Source organism: Pteropus alecto, unplaced genomic scaffold, assembly GCF_000325575.1.
Source record: "Pteropus alecto unplaced genomic scaffold, ASM32557v1 scaffold538, whole genome shotgun sequence".
Taxonomy (NCBI): Eukaryota; Metazoa; Chordata; class Mammalia; order Chiroptera; family Pteropodidae; genus Pteropus; species Pteropus alecto.
Genome location: NW_006440657.1, coordinates 208,066 through 219,625, shown reverse-complemented (window position 1 = coordinate 219,625; position 11,560 = coordinate 208,066). Strand labels below are relative to the sequence as shown.

The following is an 11,560-nucleotide window of genomic DNA, read 5'->3' as shown; positions in this document are numbered from 1 at the left end:
AGATTACTAACAACTGTTTACCCATACTTTTTATGCTTACCCATACCATAAAAGGAAAACAGGAAAGCAAAGACTTTAAGCTGTACCCTGTACAAGTTAAAGATAAACTCAATCATTCATTCCATTCCTTACTCCCTATAATCAGCAATTTGTCATAGAAACTAAAAAAAGCACATATAATCCCAGTTCTTTAGGTGCTCAGGGTCTCATTCTCTGACTTTGAGAGGAGACCACATCTCTGTCTGTGGAGTGTTATTCCTTCTCTAATAAACTTTCTTTTCCCTAAAAAATCTTCCTTTGCCTTTAGCTCATTCTTGAATTCTTTCTTGCATTAAGCTAAGGACCCTCTCCTGGTGTAGGGCTTGAGTACCTACTTGGGAGGTGGGGGTTGCCCCATCCTGCATCACTTCCAGACAGGAATGAGGTTGGAGGTCTACGGGTCCCTCCAGGAGTAGAGACCTGATCATTGTTCCATATCAATGGCTCCATGGATAGTCCATCAAGGCTGGGCATCTAGTCATGACAGATTTTCTAGTGTGGACAAAGGATGGATGGAAAAGGTATGGGATTCTCATTTTTCTCCTAATCACAATATACCATGCATTCTCAACAGAGGTGACATCGTCCCCAAGGGGCCTAACATTCGTTCTTGAGGGCAGGGTTTTCATAGATATTATAATGGTCTGTGAACCTCCAAAGGAACATAGTATACAAACAGATAAACTAAGACTGTGGTATTAAAATTTTCACATTTGGCTGGGGAGTCGGGTTGGAGTACTTAAGCAAAAATATGTCTGAAAGGCTTCTGGGAGATGATTATGGAAAAAGTTTAACAAACACTTCATATACAGTGATCTCTTATGTAGATGATGGGCTACCGGGAGTTAAGGACATGTCATTTAAAATTTCTCATGGATACTTATTTAATAACCACTCTTGGTGTTGGCGATGGTGATGATGATAGAAATGAAATCCTGCCCACCCCCAGGGTCAAGAGAATGTGGCATAGGGATTATGTGAATTGATCGTTTTGTTTTTTTTTTTCTAAGATGATAGATAGAAAAGGATCAATCAGAACAGGTGTTTTCTCTGAGAAAGATGATATGGAGAGCAGGAAATTAATGTTTAAAAAATTAATGCAAACAAGTGGTACTCTAAATTGCATCTCCTTTAATCTAAATACTTATTCAAGTTCCTACTTAACCCAATAATTTAGACCAGGGTAGGAAGTTGGGAGAAGTTAAGGAAATCAGGGAAATTGCTTTGAATGCCTACTTAGTGGTGGAACCTGAAATTCACCTAAAGCTATTCTCATTGTGTCCTGAAGGCATTGGGGATCTGAATGCTGTAATCCCTTTGGGCACTAGCATTTGATGTTGTCCAGGGTATTGCTTAATTAATTAATAATGACCTATATTACTCTTAAAGCGGAATATTATTGCAAATTTTTAAAATATTATGAATGATGCTCTTTTGTCTTGGCCGCAGACATGCTATCCAGACTGAGGGAGACCCAGAAACTTCGGGGCCATGGAGCCATGGCCATGGCCACATCGCAAGCATCAGAAGCACCCGGGAGGTCAAAGTAAAGCTGGTGGCATGCATCACCACAGGATCAACTTCAACAAATATCACCCGGGTTACTTTGGGAAAGTTGCTATGAGGCATTACCACTTAAAGAGGAACCTGCCCAACTGTCAACCTTGGTCAGTGAACAAACACAGGTAAATGTTGCCAAAAACAAGACAAGAACTGCTCCTATCATTGATTTGGTGTGATCGGGCTACTACAAAGTTCTGGGGAAGGGGAAGCTCCCAAAGCAGCCTGTCATGGTGAAGGCCAAATTCTTTAGCAGAAGAGCCAAAGAGAAGTTTAAGGGTGTTGGGGGCTGGGGCCTGTGTCCTGGTAGCTTGAAACCACATGGAGGGAAGTTCATTAAATGCTCAAAAGTGTTTAAAATAAAACACTATGAATGGCAAATTTTTTATTCCCACTGCCTCCTACCCTAATTTGGGACTCATGGAGATCTAGAGAGGAAATAAATATAAAGATACAGCCAAATAGGTTTCTAAAAGCATGGTAAATATTGGAATATGATAGCAAAATATAACATTGACTGATGGGGCTTTCAATAATGTAGATGTTGTAGATATCTATGTAGATTTCAAAATAGATATAATACATAAGGAAAATATAGCATAAGGGGGGAGGGTAAGGAAATCTATTAAGGTGAGTTTTCTACATATCTATTGAAGTAGTAAACTATTGATTCTAATTAAATTGTGAAAAGTTTAGTAGATAGTTCATAATCCATAAAGCAACCACAAAAATGTTATATAAAGATATATTAAAAGTCATAATAAAAAATTAAAATCTAGTACTGAAAAGCATTCAAATATGCCAAAGGAAGGCAAAAAAGGGGACACAGGGTAATGAAAAACAGAGGGAACAAACAAAAAACAAATAATAAAGTGGTAGATCTAAATCAAAACATATTCAATACACACTTAACACACTTTTGTCTAACTCTTTGGTCCACTAAAATTAATGTAGGAATGAGAGCTAGCTCCATATGGTTTATGATCTAAAAATGCAAAAAATACAATCGTGTTCAGTAGATACAGCTAAAAATCTAAATAAATGCAATATGTGTTCCTTCTGAATTATAGTTCAATAAGGGAAAATGTTATGCTTTGAGTGAGTAATAATAGCATCTTTTAAAGAACATCAAATGTTCAGGAACTGTGGCTGCATGAGATTATGATGGGGAAAATGTCAGGGAGGAATCTGGACCTCTTGCCATGAACAGAAGAATACCTAGGTGTTTCAGATCCAGACAAAGGAAATGAGACTGTGTGTCTTAGTGACTTCTATCCTCCCTTAGCAGGACCAACAGATGGACCTGAACTCCATGAAAGATCAGCTGCCCCCCAACCTTCTTTATCTCATGTAATACAATCACTAGAGTGGGAGAATCAGGAGAGTCTCACTGGCCAGCTCAAGTCCTGTCACGTGTCCTCATCACCACTGTCAGCAGTCCAATGTCAGGTTTCCATAGTAACAAAGACCTATTTCTGTCACCTCAGCAGCACAGCCTCCACCCACAAGGCTGTTCTTCATGGCTTCTCTGCTCTGTTTACAAAGAAGGGTGATATTTCTACTCTGAGTCTAACACTTTCCTGGATGCCAAAAGCAAGTGAGCTCACACCCGTTTATAAACTCTCCAGTGCTTGCCAGAGCTCAGCAGGTAAAATGCAAATTCCTGACCACTGCCCAGAGTGCCCTGCCAGCTCTGGACCCTGCCTTCCCCTTTCACACTCTGTCACACTGGCTTTACTCTATTCTAAAAGGGCCAAACTACTTCCTACCCCAGGTCCTTTGTACATGCTATTTCCCTTGCTGGGAGTCTCTCTCACCCTAACTCTCTCTTTTTCACACTTCAGGTTACCTTTTAAATATAGTTTCTCAGAAAGTATTTCTGTGACTCCTTACTATCTAAAATAGATCCCTAATATTGTTCTCTTTCATTGGTTGCTGATTTCGCCCCATGAAGGCCACTGGAGCAAAAATGCTTAACAAAAAAGGAGAAATGCAAGTAAAGCAGATGGCGTAGGGCCTCGAACATCATGGATATTCAATCAGATACCATATCCTCATTGACCTGGCTCCCTGGTGCAATTCTCTTGGTAGATGAGGAGAGGAGTGAGGAAATGATTCACTTAAGGTCCTGTCACAGTGAAGGCTCAGGCATTGAGATTCAGACAATGCTTCTGACTCCTGTTCCAGTGTCCCTCCCTGCCAATCCACAGTCACCAAATGCCTCATCTTTCTGGAGCTTTAAGAAGGTCCCAGACTCCTAGTTCATGTACATGCCTGAATTGAACCTACTGGACACAAAGAGACCAGAGCAAAGATACAATCATTCAATAGGAAAGACTATTTTTCTCCCACCCTACTCCATCAGACAACTCATTCTTGTGACGGCATTCTTTATTACAGAAATGGCCCTGAATGTGTTACACGATATACATGAATGTGTTTGCTTTCCTTCTTCTTTTAACATTTCCCCAAATACTCTCTGATATATAGTGACAATCTTAAGGTTAAAACAAAAATTTCTTTTAAAGAGGGGAAAAGATGGAATAGGAAGGAAATGAACATTTGCTGTCCATCTATATGTTCTAGATATTCTCTTAGCTATCAGGATATCCTTTTATAGACTATAAGAGTAAGGCTCAGAGAGGTTAAGTACATGTTCCAGTCACACAGCTACTAAGCGAAAGAGCTGCTATCATAATCCCCATGTGCTTGACTCAAAGATGCGTATTTGGAACCAGACACTCAGCCTCCTCTTTAGACAGACGATGTAGAGCAATGGAAACTTCCATACACAACTAGTTGTTTTGTGACCTGGTATATCAACTTCGTAGAGCAATTTGGTCATATCTACCGGATTATACCTATCTGATACCTCAAATGCACCTACAAGTATATACCTAGAACCCCTGGCAGGTATGCTCAAGGACACCTGCACAGAAAGGCCTTTACACTACTCTTTTTAAAAGCACAAATCTAAAAACAATTCAAACATTCATCAACAGATTATTCTGGATAAATAAATCATGGTACAATCATATAGCAAAATACGATATACCAGTCAAATGTAGAAACTAGAGCTATAGCAATTAGAATGTAGATGAAGCTCAAACACAAAATGTGTGGTGAAAATTATAATGACACTAGTTAAATCTATGCACATATACTGGCAAAAGCTTTCTTAAAAAGTTTTATTAAAATTCAAATGTCTAGGACCTACTCCAGACTTAATGAATCTCTTTGACATTTTCTTGGTATATATTCTTACTGAATGTTTAGTATATTCATGGTATATTATTGACATTATGCTCCCAGATTATTATGTTATATTTTGAGATTTTTTTTCCTTTATAAAAATTATGTTCATCTATTTTTTTGTAAATCAGATGTAACATTTATTGTCTTCAGTGAAACTATGTTTAATAATGATCCTAATCGCATTTTGTCTAAAACTGTGTGGATTGGCTTTATTATGGTTGTTTCGCATGCCACAGAAACAACAAAATTTCCTTGTCAATTGCATTATTCTTCTTATAAGCTCATCAGCTCTTTCATTTAGAAAATTACCATCCATCAATAAATTAACCACAGCCATTTTAAGACTTTGTCATCTACTCCAATTCTGACACCAATTCCAAAGTACTTTTTTCCACACCACTCAGCAATTCTCAGACACCAACTGGATGTCCCACAATTCAACTCAATTCTAACACTCTCTACCTGAAGATGGTGTCAGATTTCACAGATTAAGCCTTCAGTCCTCCAAGACTCCCTCTCTCCCACTTCAGACACCAATTGAAAAGTCCAAGTTGTCACCTGGGCTTCTGACAGATCAACTATAGATTTGGAGGTTCCAACGACCCCCTCCTTGGGTTCGATTAATTTGTTATAGTGGCTCACAGAACTCAGAGAAATATTTAACTTATTAAATTCCTGTTTATAATAAAAGGCTATATAACTCAGAAACAGCCAGATGGAAGAGATGTGTACTGCAAAGTACATGGGAAAAGGCACGGAGCTTCTTTGTCCTCACTAGGTGTACCATTCTCCCCAAATCTCCGTGTTTTCACCAACTTGGAAGCTCTCCTGCCCCATCATTTTAGGTTTTTAAGGAGGTTTCATTACATGGGCATGATTGATTAAATAATTAGGTATTGGTGATTGAACTCAATCTCTAGCCCCTCATCCCTCCCCAGAGGTTGGGGAGGAGTGGGACTACAAGTTCCAACCCTCTAATCACAAGGCTGGTTCCCCTGGCAACCAGCTCATTCTTTTGTTACTCATTTCTCCTCATTAACATAACAAAAGACACCTTTATGGCCTTCATCACTTAGGAAATTTCAAGGATTTTAGGAGCTCCGTGCCAGGAACAGGGACAAAGACAGAATATACATTTCTTATTATAATTCACAATATCACATCTACAAATAGTCTTTGTTTTTCTTTCATGCTTGCCCGAAGACTCAGAAATCATCTGCAAGGCAGAAATTGTGTTTTCAAGGAAAGACTATCTCAGAGCCCTGTGGAAGTAGATGTCAACACAAAGACAGTATGACTGATTTGGTTAGTAAAGAAAACAATGAGCCCTTTTTAGATACAGACAGTGTTTTACTTACATAGACATTAAAAAGGATGAGTAGCCAAAAGTAATAGTTCCCCTTGTCCCTTGCAATGGGAAAAACAAAAGGGGCCAGACGACTGCAACAAGAATGATAGGATACCCTGTTTCTGAGGAGTCTGTCCTGCAGCTAAAGTCGTATAACCTACAGCTGTGTCCCGAAGAGAGGTGAGAAGATACATTTCATCAGAATCTAAGAGGCAAAAAAACAAGAAACTTTTCAGATAATGTTCTGCTAGACAGAGGTGAAAGTTGACGAGGCAGTGGGAAATGGTGTGGTGATAACAGCTGCTCAGAAGCCTTGCATGCTCTTATGCTCTGGGAAGACCAAAAAGCATTCTTCCATGACTTAGATGAGCAATGGTTCAAGCCTTGCCTACATAGCCAATGTGGAATCATGCAAAGCTGTCGGGGTGCTGGAAAGTAGCTGTTACTACTGAGAAAGTACTGACTGCCCAATGCACAAAGGAGCCAAAACTATGACAATGGCCTTTGTGAAATGAAAAAGCTATTTATTTAATGCTGAGTCAACCCGCAGGAGACAGGAGACACTGCTCAAATCTGTCTCCCCAGTCTGGGGTCTGGACAAGTTTTAAGGGTTAGGGAGAAGAGGATGGCATGAGGTAAAGCCGGTGGAGCAAGTTTTGATTGGAGGGTTTTGCAACTTGGCCAGTTATGGTATAGGGTCAAGGGGCAAGAGAAAGCTCAAAGAAATTCCAATTTGGCAGGGTTTGATTGGTCAGTTCTGTATTTGTCCACATTTGGTCTAGGCACTGGATTTTCCTTATTGAAGGACCCCTTGCTTTTTCATAAATGGCTCCGGTAGACACACCTCCATGACTTAAGTTCAGTAGACTGAAGATTCTTGGCTCTGGGGTCATCTTAAGGACAGGGGTGGCATATGTGCAGTGCTATCTTTGTAAAATAACACAAGGATTGAATGAATCACCAAACTGCTTTAAGGAAACAGAACCAGTGTGCTGTTTCACTCTTTCTCCCAAAAAGTACTGTGCTACATATTTTAGCCTACTAACATTTGAAAAAAGTGCATTTGTGGATACTAGCTTCTAAAGTCATTGGTTCGATAACTTTAAAATCATACCGATAAACCTAGTTATGATTTCCAGAATGCTTTTTGTTGAGAAGCAAATGGGTTCATGAGATTACCAACCCAAGATTCAGCAGAACAAGAGTTAATTATATAGGACTGAATGACCTGATAAGGGATGATTATAGTTTTTGTTTGGAATATTGTTGGTGAAACCAAGAGTCTTTATAACTCTGATTAAATTTAGCTTTAAATCCTACCTCAGAGACCTAGTCTCCCCACCACACACACACCCCCGGATAATCAGCAACCCCCGAAGCAGCAGAAGACAGTATCCCGGATCTAACTAATGATCAAAAGGTCCAGAGCTCTGACAAGCTAAACATAACATCTTGACCTAAGTTATATTTTAGCTCCTGAGCCCTAAGTTGGAACAACACCCTGGCTACTTTCCCATGAAATCAGACAGAAGGACACTGGAACAGACCTCAGGACTGTCCTCAAGACCTAAAGAAATGAATGATTATCCTTAACTCACTCTGACCAATCAGTTCCCAGCATGACCCCAAAACACCTAACCCACAGTGTCTATATAATTTATAACCTACAAACCATTGGGAAGTTCCAGCTTTTGAGCATTAGCTTCCAGTTCTCCTGGGTGGTGCCATTCATAATAAAATAGCCAATCTTTCTCCACTGCAATTCTCAGTGTTTAGTGTTTGGCTCTGCTAGCTCCAGGTAGACAAACTCTTTCTGTTCGGTAACATTGCTACTGTTTTAATCTTCTACGTTCTGGATATATAATGTGGTCCTATGTCTTTCTTACATCTATAACCCATAACAATTTACTAGACACTGTGTTTATAAACTAAAATTAAATATTTGTAAATGACTTTTTTTCTCACTGATTCCCAACCCGCTGTAGAATTTACAGACTCTAACTGGGTCTTCTTACTTTTCATGGCAATATTATGATTTGTACAAATTCAATAAGAATCTGTTCTCCTTTATACCAGGATATAATTGGAAGCATTAGTTATACAACTAAGGCCTTACCTGAAATGTCATATTTGAGAATGATGTTCATTTAATCAGGTATCACCAGCTACAGTTAGAGAATTAAGGTTGACTATAAGAGGCCACTGAAGAAAACTGGCTTGACTCTGTTAGTTTACTTGGTTTCCAGCCATATAGGTAGGTGAGCAAGAAAAGTCACATACTGGCAGGCTAGGAACTCTGAGATAGTTTAGTAACCTTGGAAAAAAAAAAAAAAAGAATTCACTCAATTTATACATATTACAGATGTAATCTCGTGGAAAGAATTTCTTGGTTTTCTTTCTCAGCCTCAGGATAAACAAAGAATAAAAGACTTAAAAATCTAATGTGAAAAAGCCACAGCTGACATCATACTCAAAGATTTTCCTCTAAGATCAAGGATGAGACAAGGATGCCTACTTTGACCACTTCTATTCAATACAGCAGTGTATGTTCTACATAGATTGATTAGGTAAGAAAAATGAAAAGCATCCAGATTGGAAAGAAAGAAGTAAAATTCTCTCTGTTCACAGATGATATGATCTAGTACGTAGAAAAACCTAAAGATTCCACAAAAGAACTATTAGGACTAATAAACAAATTCAGCAAAATTATAGGATACACAACCAATACACAAAAATTAGTTGCATTTACACTAACAATGAACAATCCAAAAAGGAAATTAAGAAAACAATTCCATTTATAATAGCACAAAAAAGAAAAGTATATTTAGGAATAAACTTAACCAAGGAAGAAAGAGACTTGTACACTAAAACTACAAAATGTTGCTGAAAGAAATTAAAGAAGACAAAAATAAATGGAAAGAACTGTGCTCATGAATTGGAAGACTTAGTATTGTTAAGATGTTGATACTACCCAAAGTGATCTATAGATTCAATGAAATCTCTATCAAAATCTCAAATACATTTTTTGCAGAGACAGAAAAATCCATTCTAAAATTCATATGGAATCTCAAGGTACCCTGAAGAACCAAAACAATCTTGAAAAAAAAGTTGGAGGTCTCATAATTCCTGATTTTAAAACTTACTACAAAGCTACAATAATTAAAACAGTGTGGAGCTGCTACAAAGACATACATGTAGACCAATGGAATAAAATAGAGAACCAAGAAATAAACCTTCGCAAATAAAATCATTTGATTTTCAACAAGAGTGCCAAGACCATTCAATGGGAAAAGAATAGTCTTTTCAATAAATGATACAAGGAAAACTAGATATTTGCATGCAAAAGAATGCTCCTACTTACACCATATACAAAAATTAACTCAAAATAGATTTAAGACCCAAATGTAAAACCTGAAATTATAAAACTCCTAGAAGAAAACATATGAGAATATCTTCATGACATTGGTTTTGGCAATGATTTTTTGGATATGATGCAAAAAGCAAAAATAGACAAATGGGACTATATCAAACTTAAAAACTTTTGTGCAGCAAGGGAAACAAGCAACAGAATGAAAGAAAACCTACTGAGTGGAAGAAAATATCTGTAAACCGTATATGTGATGAAGGGTTAATATCCAGAATATATAAACAACTCCTACAACTCAACAACAACAAAAAACAAATAAATGGATTAAAAACTTGGCAAAAGACCTGAAGGACCTAAGTGTCCATTAGTGAGTAACTGGATAAAGAAAATGTGATATACACATGCACACACACACACACACACACACACACACACACACACGGACAATGGAATATTATTCAGCCATAAAAAAGAATGATATTGCTATTTTCGACAACATAGATGCACTTTGAGGGCATTATGCTAAGTGAAGTAAGTCAGATGGAAAAAGACAAATATCTTATGATCTCACTTACATGTGGAATCTAAAAAAAGAAACAAAAAAACAGAAAAACAAGCTCATAGACACAGAGAACAGATTGGTGGTTGCCAGTTGCCAGAGGTAGAGAAGAGCTGGATGGCCAAATGGGTGAAGAAAGTCAAAAGGAGCAAACTTCCAGTTATCAAATAAGTAAGTCACAGGGATGTGGTGTACAGCATAATACCGTATTGCATATTTTGAAAGTTACTAAGACTAGATCATAAAATTTCTCATCACAAGGAAAAAAATCTATAACTATTATAGTGATAGATGTTAACTAGACTTATTGTGGTGATCATTTCGCAATATATACAAACATTGAATCATTATGCTGTACACCTGAAACTAATATGTTTTGATTTGCATTTCCCTAATAGCTAGAGATGTTGAGCATCTTTTCATATATTTCTTGGCCATTTATAAGTCCTCTAGGGAGAAGTGTCTATTCAAGTCCTCTGCCCATTTTTTGATTAGATCATTTTTGTCGTTGTTGTTGTTGTTGTTGTTGAGTTTTATGTGTCCTTTGTATATTTTGGATATTAGGCCCTTATCGGAGGTATTGCTTGCAAATATATTTTCCCATTTGGATGGTTGTCTCTTTACCTTGTTGACAATTCCTTTTGCTGAGCATAAGCTTTTTTGTTTGTTGTAGTCCCATTCATTTATTTTAGCTTTTACTTCCCTTGCTTTTGAAGTCAAATTCATAAAATCCTCTTTAACTTTAAGGTCCTTGAGTTCAGTTCCTATGTTTTCTTCTACGCATTTTATTGTTTCAGGTCTTATATTCAGATCCTTAATCAATTTTGACTTAATTTTGGTGTGTGATGAAAGACGACAATCCAGTATTATTCTTTTGCAGGTGGCTTTCAAGTTTTCCCAGCACCATTTATTGAAGAGGCTTTCCTTTCTCCCCTGTATGTTTTTTTTTTAAATAATTTGCCCATATAAATATGGATTTACTTCTAGACTCTCAATTTTATTCCACTGGTCTGTGTCTGTTTTTCTGCCAATCCCATGCTGTTTTGATTACTGTCGCTTTGTAGTATAATTTGAAGTCCAGCAGAGTGATGCCTCCAGCCTCATTCTTTTTTCTCAGGATGGCTTTGGCAATTCAGGGTCTTTTGTGCTTCCATAGAAATCTGATGACTTTTTGTTCTATTTCATTAAAAAATACCGATGGGATTTTGATGGGGATTGCATTAAATCTGTATAATGCTTTAGGTAATAAGGTCATTTTAACTATGTTGATTCTTCCAATCCAGGAACACGGAATATCTTTTCATTTCTTTGTATCTTCTTCGATTTCTTTTAATAAGATCTTGTACTTTTCATGATATAAGACCTTCACATGTTTCATTAGATTTATTCCTAGGTATTTTGTTGTTGTTGCAATTGCAAAAGGAATTATTTT

The 11,560-nt window shown here is 37.4% G+C and overlaps 1 pseudogene; it reads left to right on the top strand.

The window, feature by feature from the left end:
* The first annotated feature begins 1,490 nt into the window (after positions 1-1,490).
* Positions 1,491-1,914, top strand: LOC102894844 (annotated as a pseudogene).
* Positions 1,915-11,560: the final 9,646 nt, after the last annotated feature.